Source organism: Ursus americanus, chromosome 5 (assembly GCF_024610735.1).
Source record: "Ursus americanus isolate L20-20 chromosome 5, mUrsAme1.1.p, whole genome shotgun sequence".
NCBI lineage: Eukaryota > Metazoa > Chordata > Mammalia > Carnivora > Ursidae > Ursus > Ursus americanus.
In genome coordinates, this window is record NC_142131.1 from 5992702 (window position 1) to 6005437 (window position 12736).

Below are 12736 nucleotides of genomic sequence, written 5' to 3' on the forward strand. Positions count from 1 at the left end.
GTTTGTTATATTGAAGGAAGTTTTATGCCCCATTATATGTCAGCATTATGCTAGCTGTTCTTACCATTTAGGGATAATGTACTGCATTATCTATTAGCATTTGGGTAATTACCAACTTATCCTCAACTCTGGATTTCCTGCAACTATTATTTTTGATTAGCACCCTTTTTAAAATTCACCTTTGGACATGGATACTTCTTTCATCTTTTGCAGATAATGTTTTCAAATATTAACTTTCTGTCAGACATATTGTTTCCACTCTAGGTGTCTCTTCAGAATAAAAATTTACAAATCTTTAGAAATAAGGAAGTTATAATAAGTTATAATGTAATAAGTTATAATAACTTACAGAATATAATAAGTAAGTGACTCTATTTGGTGATTTATATTTTTAGAATCATTCTCCTTTCTTGAGTCATAATTCTCTCATAGTTCCCTCAAATGTCTCATCAAAGACTTTTTTTCTTAATGACATTGAAAAGTATATTCCAAATATCTAAGGTACACATATTTCTTCCCAAGTTATGTCCTTCAACAATTATCATCTAATTATGAGCTAACAACTTCTCTTAAGAATCGCAATTTCTTCTTTTCTTTTGTTCAGAAATAAACCCACAGTAGCAATTTTCATTGTTTCTTATGACTTTCAACAAATTAAATTTTAATAGATGACAATCTGGCAGATGTGCCATGTGAGGAAGCTTATTGTTCCACAGATGCCTCCATCTTGACCCACTAGTTCTTGCATCATTGCCAATTTTGCAGCCTATTTCAGACGTTCACAACTAATACCAGCCACCTCATATAACCAGTTAGTATGTATGTACATGCATAATGGTAGTGTTTACTGTTATTTAATTTGCACACACACCCATGGGTTTATAGTCTAAGTTTTCTGAATATTTATTCCAGTGTAGAGTTTCTCCTATCTAATCCTTCTATTAATTCTGTTTGTAAATAATTCTGTTTGTATATGGTTTTTTGAAAATAATATGATCAAGAGACCAGTTTTACTGTATGGAGGAACCAATAAGGTCAATTAAAAGTCTAAACAAATATATATGAGGACAAGACACAATAGACAGATCAATGATGTCAAAGAGATGCTTGCGTGTAGCACTTTCAGATGATGGAGTGCCTCCTGATTCTATGGGAATCTTTCCTCAGTGGGATTTCTCGTCCTTAAAAGTACAACTTCTTAAAGTACATTTTTGATAGGAAAAGATTATACATACTTAATATTTGACTTTTGCTGAATTCTGGAGAATATATTGATGCAAATACTGCAACTACTTCCTTCGTGAGTCCTACAATCTACCTGGATACACATAGAAACAATAAAACAAGGCAGTATAAGTAGGGTTAAATCCATGTGCAGTAAGCACAATGCTGTAAGAGTTATGAGGAAGGAATATCATATTTGAATTCTATAAATAAGGAATTTTTTACATAGGTTTTATGGACCAAATTGTGTCCTCCCCAAATTCACATCCTGAAGCCGTAACTCCCAAAGTGACTGTACTTGGAGATGGTACTAATTAAGGAGGTAATTAACGTTAAATAAAGTCATAAAGATGGGGCACTATCCAGTAGGACTAATGTCCTTATAAAAAGAGGAAGAGATAACAGACAGTTTCTCTACACATGCAGAGAAAAGGCCATGTGAGGACACAGTGAGAAGTCTCCCTTGTAAGTGCAAGGGAAAGTCTTCACCCGTAACCAGCCCTGCTGGCACCTTGATCTTGGACTTTCAGGCTCCAGAACTGTGAGAAAATTAATTTCCGTTGTTTAAGTAACCCAGCCTGTGGTGTTTTGTTATGGTAGCCTAAGCAGACTAAAGCAGCAGGTGAATATTTTAATATCAAAATATTGAAAGAAGTCCTCCAAACAATATGCATTTTCCTTTTGATTTATTTACTAGTATATTTGCAGTGTACCAATAAGAATGACTCTTACTTGATATTCAACAATTAATTAGTGTATGCATGTCTTAATTTCTCCCTTCCTTTACAGAATAAACTGATGGATAGACTTTCTTGTTTTCAGGTTCAGATCAAACTGAAGGTTTGGAACCATAAGACCTGGGTAAACTGAGGAATGTTATAAGTTTGGCACTGCTCTGTAAGACCTAGGTAAACTGAGGGATGTTATAAGTTTGGCACTGCTCTGTAACACCAGATGTTCCTCCTTCAAAGTTGCTACAACTATTTTCTCTTTAATCTTAACTATTACTGCAAGAATTGAAGACTCTATCAGAAATTTAACTAGGAAGGAAAATATTGAGAAGTCAAGAATACTAAGGAAAATTCTAAAAATTGAAGAAAATATTCAAGAAAAACTCTGAAATGTATCTTACTTTAAGATCCAAGAGATTGAATAGTAGGAATCTCCTTGATCTTGGGAGGCAAACTGGGTTGCAAAATAAAACTTGTCATAATATTAGGGCAGAATATTGTAAAAAAAAAAAAAAATCTGGGGCCTCCTTCATAAAAACAACCTTAAGTAAAACATAGTGAGAGGAAATCTGTGCTTTTAATAACATTAATGTGACAAACCTTTTCTTCCCCGTAATTATGTCATGTATACAATGATTAATGTAAAAGAAGAAATATATGTTAATGAGGAATCTATTTTTGATAAGGAAGGAATTTTCTGTCATTATTAAAAATGCAGTGTGATAATATGCATGGGAATAACTCCATAACTCTGAGCTACAGAGACCTTCCATCACCATGTGTTACAGCATATGTACCTGACAAGCAGCAGCATCACTACTACCTCATCACATCTCTGCTTCTGCTGACTCGATGCAGTGTTTGACTAGAGCACATGTTGTGACAGCACGCCTCTCTACCACACAAGTCAAACTACAGTTTTCATTCAAATGGTGTCAGATGATACTATTTCATGTGGAAAGCACTTACATTTTTATACCTACAATGTCACATACATGTGAATCTGATGTGCTCATTATCATATATACCTATCAGAATTGAACTGGTGAAAACATGGCATCTAAGAACTGAGAATGGCACACATATGCCCAAAGACTCTGAAAAACATTTTACATGTATTACCATATTTTAATCCTAACAATAATCCTATGAGGCAGAAACTAGGTTTTTCTACAGTTTACATACAGGGACACTGAGGGAAAGAATGGTGTAGTAACTTGTTCAAAGTTCCATAGGCAAGCCCCACATTTAGGTCTACCCAAGTCCATGAATTTAACCATCATGGGAGACTGTATCAGAAAGGGGACAAATATTAAATATGATATATACATGAAACATGTTTAATTAAATTACCCAGGCCTCTGTAGGAACTGTTTCTGCAGTCTAATAAACCCTAGCTTCTACTACCTTAGGTTAATGAGTTAGCTATCTGTGAGTACTTCCACATAGTTAGGATGTGATATAAGAATAAAGACTTAGAAGAGTGAGCAATAATCATGATGAGACATACTGGGACCTTTGGAAAGAAGTGACCTTAGCTTATGAATTCAATCAGTTGGATGAATATATGGCATATGCAGTATGGTTTTTTTTTTTTTTCTCTGTAACACTTAAAGGTGTTCTTATTCAAGTATACCCTTTGGAAATACATTATCTTACCAAGAACGCAAATGAAAAGCACATACTAAAAACAAAATAAAACAAAACAAAATCCTAGGCTACCAAAGGAAATTTGCTGAGGACATTACAATTATTTATGTCAGGTATCTTTTTGTGTGTGCGCCTATGTGTTTTAAAGACAAAACATTGTACTGGGGGTAAAATGTGAGTATACACTTAATTTAAATCTTATTCTAATCCATGCATATATGAAAAACTGAAAACAGGATTTAACCTTGATTCTCCTCTACAGAAAAGAATTACAAAACTGACAAGACAAGTTTATAAGGGAATTGAAAAGAAGTGAATGGTACACATTTATTAAATCCCAAAACTAACATTTTAAAGCAGTCTTACTTTGGGTAGGATAGGTGTAAAAACATGATGATAATAAAATAAAAGAAGAACCAGAACATAAGTCTAGACAGCAGATTGTAGTAAATACTTAAATTGATTGTATCTCAATTTTGGTTCCATGAGGTACAAAATGCCTGAGTCAGAGGACAGTTACTTACTTTCCCAAACCTCAAAAGAGAAAACAGTGTTTGAAAGCAAGAGTGAGAAATTGAAACCAGAATGCTGAGCAACATAAGAGGGTGCTTGTTCCCCTTCATGACAATCACAGCAGACCTCTGGCAGGAGAGAAAAGTAGGTTCTGAAGTCTCGGGATCCTACTCTTTATATGTGAGCTTGGACTACTCTTCACCTTCCTACTTTCCCCTAAGCTGTAATTCTTTTCCTAGCCCTCTTTTGTTCTTCCTTGTCTTCCTCCCTCTTTCAATGCTCGACTCTCCTTTTCATCATCAATATTATCCTAAGTTCCTGACAGGGACTTTTCCAAGTCTTAAAAATCTGTAGATAAATTAGATTCTTGAAGAATTCTGATTTTGGTGAAAATGAAAGAAAGGATAATAGGAAAGGATCAGTCATTTGTGAAGAATCAACCTCACAGACCTCATTTTGTTCCATCATCACAGTAAGATCGGTTCTATTTAACACATGTAGAGATTGGGACTCAGAGTTTTTAAAAGTTATCAAAGGATTGGAGATAAGTAAACAGATTATCTTTCAACTCAGAAAATAAAGAAATCAACAACTTTAATAGTGTACAGATATCATTAATGAGGTACAGAAGAAAAACACCCAGTGAAATTTGGTATGTCTGTTGGGTACCAGGAAGGACTGAGTGGTCACAAAAGGTGATGGGAAGCTGGATTTGAAGAACATTGTGTTAAATTGATGGGTAAAATGGGAAATGGAGATCTGTGCACAGCAAGCTGTATTTGCAAAGCCACAGCACCATGAGAAAACATGGACTATTTGGTGGACTGTAATTTATGACATATACCTGCATCACAGCACACATGGGAGGAATGGTAGCCACAGAGCTTGAATAGAATTCAGGAACAAGATGAAGAAAGATCTGGTAAAATATGGGACTAAATTTAAGCTTTAACAAAGGCAGTGGTAATCCACAGATTTTTAGCATAGTAATTGCGCAATCAGATTGCGTTTCTAAAATTTACTCAGAAATAATGAGGAATGGAGAAAAATAGGAGAGAAATGATGATAAGTACTCAAGCATGGAAGTGTAAATGTTGGCAGCACTTTGAGAGATATTCTGGAGTAACTAATTTTGTGCCCAGCACAGCCCTTTTTAGAGTAATAGACAGACAGATGGCACTTATAAAACCTTGATGCATGGTGATTAGTCTCTACATTTATATATTTTTTAATGAGTAAAAGGGAATAGTTGGCATCTGTATATGATAGCAACACATTGCTTTTATTTTTTTTCTATATCCATTCTCCTCTTCATCTTTATTTTTTTTAATGATTTTTTATTATGTTAGTCACCATACAGTACATCCCTGGTTTTCGATATAATGTTCGATGATTCATTAGTTGCTTATAACACCCAATGCACCATGCAATACGTGCCCTTCTTACTGCCCATCACGGGTCTATCACATTATCCCACTCCCCTCCCCTCTGAGGCCCTCAGTTTGTTTCTCATAGTCCATAGTCTCTCATGTTTCATTCCCCCTTCTGATTCCCCCCCTTTCTTTATCCCTTTCTTCCCCTACCAATCATCCTAGTTCTTATGTTCCATAGATGAGAGAAATCATATGATATTTGTCTTTCTCTGCTTGACTTATTTCACTTAGCATTATCTCCTCCAGTGCCGTCCATGTTGCAGCAAATGTTGAGAATTCATTCTTTCTGATAGCTGAGTAATATTCCATTGTATATATGGACCACAACTTCTTAATCCAGTCATCTGTTGAAGGGCATCTCGGCTCCTTCCACGATTTAGCTATTGTGGACAATGCTGCTATGAACATTGGGGTGCATATGGCCCTTCTCTTCACTACGTCTGTATCTTTGGGGTAAACACCCAATAGTGCAATGGCTGGGTCATAGAGTAGCTCAATTTTTAACTTTTTAAGGGACCTCCACACTGTTTTCCAGAGTGGCTGTACCAAATTGCATTCCCAAGAACAATGTAGGAGGGATCCCCTTTCTCCACATCCTCTCCAGCAATTGTTGTTTCTTGCCTTGTCTATTTTTGCCATCCTAACTGGCGTAAGGTGGTATCTCAGTGTGGTTTTGATTTGAATTTTCCTGATGGCTAATGATTTTGAACATTTTTTCATGTGTCTGTTAGCCATGTGTATGTCTTCATTGGAAAAGTGTCTGTTCATATCTTCTGCCCATTTTTTGATTTATTTGTTTCTCATGTATTGAGTTTGAGAAGTTCTTTGTAGATCTTGGATACCAGTCTTTTATCTGTAGTGTCATTTGCAAATATATTCTCCCATTCTGTGGGCTGCCTCTTAGTTTTTTTGACTGTTCCCTAGGCTGTGCAGAAGCTTTTTATCTTGATGAAGTCCCATAAGTTCATTTTATCTTTTCTTTCTCTTGTCTTTGGAGATGTGTCATGAAAAAGGTTGCTTTGGCCGATGTCGTAGAGGTTGCTGCCTATGTTCTCCTCTAGAATTTTGATGGATCCCTGTCTAACATCGAGGTCTTTCATCCATTTGGAGTTTATTTTTGTGTATGGTGTGAGAGAGTGGTCAAGTTTCATTCTTTTGCATGTAGCTGTCCAATTTTCCCAGCACCATTTATTGAAGAGACTGTCTTTTTTCCACCGGATGTTTTTTCCTGCTTTATCAAAGATTAGTTGCCCAAAGAGCCGAGGGTCCATTTCTGGTTCTCTGTTCTGTTCCATTGGTCTGTGTGTCTGTTTTTGTGCCAGTACCATGCTGTCTTTGTGATCACAGCTTTGTAGTACAGCTCGAAATCTGGCATTGTGATGCCCCCAGCTTTGTTTTTCCTTTTCAACAGTTCCTTGGCGATTCGGGGCCTTTTCTGTTTCCATACAAATTTAAGGACTATTTGTTCCAGTTCTTTGAAAAATGTCCTCGGTATTTTGATCGGGATAGCATTGAAAGTGTAGATTGCTCTGGGTAGCATGGACATTTTGACTATGTTAATTCTTCCAATCCATGAGCATGGAATATTTTTCCATCTTTTTATGTCTTCCTCAATGTCTTTCAAGAGTGATTTATAGTTTCTAGAATATAGGTCCTTTGCTTCTCTGGTTAAGTTAATTCCAAGGTAACGTATAGTTTTTGGTGCTATTGTAAATGGGGTGGATTCCCTAATTTCTCTTTCTTCAGTCTCATTATTCGTGTATAGAAATGCAACTGATTTCTGAGCATTGATTTTGTATCCCGCCACATTACTGAATTGCTCTATAACTTCTGATAGTTTGGGAGTGGATTCTTTTGGGTTTTCCATATAAAGTATCATGTCATCTGCGAAGAGAGACAGTTTGACTTCTTCCTTGCCTATTTGGATACCTTTTATCCCTTTTTGTTGTCTGATTGCTGTTGCAAGGACTTCTAGTACTATGTTGAATAATAGTGGTGAGAGTGGGCATCCTTGTCATGTTCCTAATCTTAAGGGAAAGGCTTCTAGCTTTTCCCCATTGAGAATAATATTTGCTGTAGGCTTTTCATAGATGGCTTTTATGAGATTGAGAAATGTACCCTCTATTCCTATACTCTGAAGGGTTTTAATCAGGGAAGGATGCTGTATTTTGTCAAATGCTTTTTCTGCATCAATTGAGAGGATCATATGGTTCCTGAGACTTTTCTTGTTGATATGATGTATCATGCTGATCGATTTGCGAATGTTGAACCACGCTTGCATCCCAGGTATGAATCCCACTAGTTCATGATAGATAATCCTTTTAATGTACTGTTGAATTCTATTAGCCAGGATCTTGTTGAGGATTTTGGTGTCCGTATTAATTAGGGAAATTGGTCTGTAATTCTCCTTTTTGATGGGGTCTTTGCCTGGTTTGGGGATCAAGGTAATATTGGCCTCATAGAATGAGTTTGGTAGCTTTCCTTCTGTTTCTATTTTTTGAAATAGCTTTAGGAGAATAGGTATTATTTCTTCTTTGAATGTTTGGTAGAATTCCCCAGGAAACAATCCGGGCCTGGAGTTTTGTTATTTGGAGGTTATTTATCACTGACTCAATCGCTTCATAATTAATTGGCCTGTTTAAGAAATCAATTTCTTCCTGTTTCAGTCTTGGTAGTTTATAGGTTTCCAGGAAGGCCTCCATCTCTTCCAGATTGCTTAATTTATTGGCATAAAGCTGTTGATAAAAGTCTCTAATAATCCTTCCAATTTCCTTGGTGTTGTCGTGACCTCTCCTTTTTCATTCATAATTTTATTGATTTGGGTCCTTCCTCTTTTCTTTTGGATAAGTCTTGCCAGTGGTTTGTCAATTTTTTTGATTCTCTCAAAGAACCAGCTTCTAGTCCTGTTGATCTGCTCTACTGTACTTCTGGTTTCTAATTCATTGATTTCTGCCCTAGTCTTGGTCAACTGCTTCCTCGTGAGTGGATTAGGCCTGTCCCTCTGTTGCTGTTCCGGCTTCTTGAGGTGAGAATATAAAAACTGCATTTTAGATTTTTCTATTCTTTTGAGTGAGGCTTAGATGGCTATGTATTTCCCCCTTAGGACTGCCTTTGCAGTATCCCATAGGTTTTGGACCGTTGTGTTTTCATTCTCGTTGGTCTCCATAAATTGTTTAAATTGATTTTTGATTTCCTGGTTTATCGAGTCATTCCTGAGCAGGATGGTTTTTAGTCTCCAAGTGTTTGAGTTTCTTCCAAATTTTTCTTTGTGATTGAGTTCCAATTTCAAAGCGTTGTGGTCTGAGAATATGCAGGGGATAATTTCAATCTTTTGGTATCGGTTGAGACCTGTTTTGTGTCCCAGAACATGGTCTATTCTTGAGAATGTTCCATGGGCATTAGAAGAATGAGTATTCTTTGGTTCTGGGGTGTAGTATTCTATATACATCTATGAGGTCCAACTCATCGAGTATGGCATTTAAAGCTTTTGATTCTTTGCTTAGTTTTTGCCAGGGTGTTCGGTCTATTTCTGATAGTGGGGTGTTGAGGTCCCCTACTATTAACGTATTTTTATCTATATGTCTCTTTATTCTGGTTAAGAGTTGGTTTGTGTATCTTACTGCTCCTCTGTTGGGGGCATATATATTTATAATTGTCATATCCACTTGTTGGATACATCCTTTAAGAATAATATAGTGCCCTTCTGTGTCTCTAACTATAGTCTTTAGTTTAAAATCCAATCTATCTGATATGAGAATTGCTACCCCAGCTTTCTTTTGAGGTCAATTTGCGTGAAAGATGGTACTCCATCCCTTTACTGTCAGTCTGAATGTATCTTTGGATTCAAAATGAGTCTTATAGACAGCAAATGGATGGGTTATTTCTTTTTATCCGATCTGCAACCCTGTGGCATTTATGGGAGCATTCAAGCCATTTGCATTGAGAGTGATTATTGAGAGATATGATTTTAATGATGCCATGGTGCCAGTAAAGTCTTTGTTTGTATCGGTTGTGACTTTCTGTTCTGTATCACTCTTGGGGCCTTTTTACCTTTATAGAACCTCCCTTAATATCTCCTGTAGGGCTGGTTTCGTGGTTACAAAATTGGTTAATGACTGGCGATTCTGGAAGGTTTTTATTTCTCCATCAATTCTGAATGACAGCCTTGCTGGATAAAGGATCCTTGGCTGCATGTTTTTCCCTGAAAGAGCTTTAAAAATGCCCCCCCCCCCACCCCCCCGCCAACCCTTTCTCTCCTTCCAGGTCTGTGTAGACAGGTCTGACGTAATTCTGATACCTTTGCCTTGGTACGTGAGAAATTTCTTTGCCCTGGCCACTTTCAATACTGTATCCTTGGATCTAATGTTTGCGAATTCCACTATGACGTGATGTGGCGTAGGTTTGTCATGGTTGAGCTTGGGAGGGGTCCTCTCTGCCTCTTGGACATGAATGTTTGTTTCCCTCGCTAGATTAGGGAAGTTTTCAGCTACAATTTGTTCAAATATCTCTTCTAGTCCTCTGTTTTTCTCCACCCCCTCGGGGATGCCGATGATTCTGACATTGGATCGTTTCATTGAGTCAGTAATCTCCCGTAACCTACATTCGTGGGCGTGGATTTTTTTAAGACCAGCTTCTATTTTCGTTTTTTCCTCTATTAAACCATCCTCCAATTCACTAATACATTCCTCTGCCTCAGTGACCAAGGCCATCAGAGCCTCTAGAGTTGACTGCATTTGGCTCATAGAATTTTTAATTTCTGCCCGATTCGCTCTCATTTCCGCCCTTAGAGATTCTATATTCTCATTAACATTTTCGTTAATACTTTTTTCAAGTCTACACATCATCTTGACCATTGTTACTCTGAATTCCATTTCTGATAATTTGGTTACATCCATATCCATTAATTCTGTGGCAGAGGCCGCAGACTCATTGTCTTTTCTTTGCTGGGAGGGACTTCTCCTTCTCGTCATTCTGATGAGGAGAGGTTGCGGGGTTGTCCAGAGCCCAAATTATTGACCGGGACCCAGGCCGTGCGCCCTTGTTTTATAGGGATCTTAGGGATGTGGGCTTCTTCTTTAAAGATTTTATTTATTTATGTGGCAGAGAGACAACCAGCGAGAGATGGAACACAAGCAGGTGAGTGGGAGAGGAAGAAGCAGGCTCCCAGTGGAGCAGCCTGATGAGGGAGGGACTCCTTTCCGGAACGCCAGGATCATGCCCTGAGCTGAAGACAGACGCTTAATGACTGCGCCACCCACGCGCTCCGGGATGTGGGCTTCTTGATTTTTCAGCCTGTCTTCTGGGGGAGGGGCCTGCCGCACCGATACTCAAGGAACCCTATTTGGGTAGAGCCTCCATGTCCCCTGCAAGGGGGGTTGGGGATGGCCATGCTGTTAGCCGATATTTCCAGGCTTTTGTTCTCTGGCAGCTTTCACTGGTGGCTTGCTGTGCCTCTTCTGAGACTCAGAGCAGCAGTGGCCGAATCTCAGCCTCTGTCTCAGAACAGAGGGATCGCGGACCGTTCTCCCCTGATGTTCTGACCACTTTAACTCTGTTTCAGTTGGTGCTGCCCAACCCTGCAGCATCCCGGGATGTGCGCCCCACACCCGGCGTCCCAGCCCTTACTTCCAGGGCCGGCGCGTCTCTGTCCTTTGTGTTTCTAACACCGGCACCCGCCAGCCACCCCTGCGGGCTCCCGGAGCTCCCAGTCTCAGTCTGGTTCCAGTGAGCACACCGGAGGTCCGTTTCCGTCTGGTCGCTCGCGTTCCCCGGCTCACGGTCTCAGTCAGCTGTCTCGTGGGTGTCAGTCCCCGAGTCTGCCCACTCCCCTGTGCAGGTGGCTACCGCTTCCCGGAGCCCGAACGCGGCAGCTCCCTCCCCCTTCCGTTTATCTTCCGATATCTGTGCGTGGTTTCACAGCTCCCCGCTTCGTACCTCAATACTCAGCACTGGAGATGTTCATTTGTAGAGATCCAGATGTATCTTCCTGCGTCTCAGGCTGATTCCGTGGATGTTCAGGCTGGTCTGAACCTGTCCAACTCGACTCCTCTCCTCTTCATCTTTAATAATAGAATCCCAAAACTGAGGGTTTTAGAGGGGAGGGGCAACACATTTCTTTTAGAATAACATACATTTTCAAAGGTTCTACTAGTAATGCAAAGCAGATTAATGCTTCACTTGAATGTATTGCCATTTGCCTGTGCACCATACTTCTGCTTATATTCCATATACTTCCCATGTGGATCATGGTCTCTATACCACACAGAAAAAAAAAAAAGTTTTGCAAAGTAGATTTTAATGACATTGATTGTATTTTCTTTACATAGTAACTCTCTGCTACAAATTGGTTTTCTTCAAAGTTAATCTCACTTAATTAAACAAACCTAAAGTAAAAAATAGTTATAATTCATTTACTAGGATATGTTTTGCTGTAATTTAAGAGGGAAATTAATGAAAATTCATCTGTTTAACATCCTTAAAATATATCCCATAATCAAATACCACTTTCTGTTCCTATTTTGGTTCTAAGAAAGTTCTCAGTTATTAAGAAGAATTGCTTTGTACATTAACCCAAGTTTTATCAGTAGTTGCCTAAAGTTTTCCAGCCCCCGAATGGGATCCTGGCTAAAGTCTGGTTGTTATTTTATATCAATATGCTTCCTCACATTTCAAAGTGAAGTACAGACGTGTAGGTGTTTTTGTTTAAGAATAAAGTTCATCCTTGGGGCACCTGGGTGGCTCAGTCGTTAAGCATCTGCCTTGGGCTCAGGGCGTGATCCCGTAGTTCTGGTATCGAACCCCGCATCAGGCTCCTCCCCTGGGAGCCTGCTTCTTCCTCTCCCACTCCCCCTGCTTCCCTCTCTTGCTGGCTGTCTCTCTCTGTCTGTCAAATAAATAAATAAAATCTTAAAAAAAAAAAAAAGAATAAATTTCATCCTATTTATTTATTTTCTTTTCTCCTTGGTACTAGATTTTCCTGAATGCAAAACATCTTTTTTTGCATCATTGTGTTTATGGATGTTGTTTTCATTAACTTGCCCCATATTTATACTTTTGTTTATTTTTGTTTGTTTGTTTGTTTTCAAGTAGGCTCCATGCTGGCCTCCCCCACGTGGGAGCCAACACAGGGCTTGAACTCACAACCCTGAGATCAAGACCTGGGCTGAGATCAAGACTTGGACACCT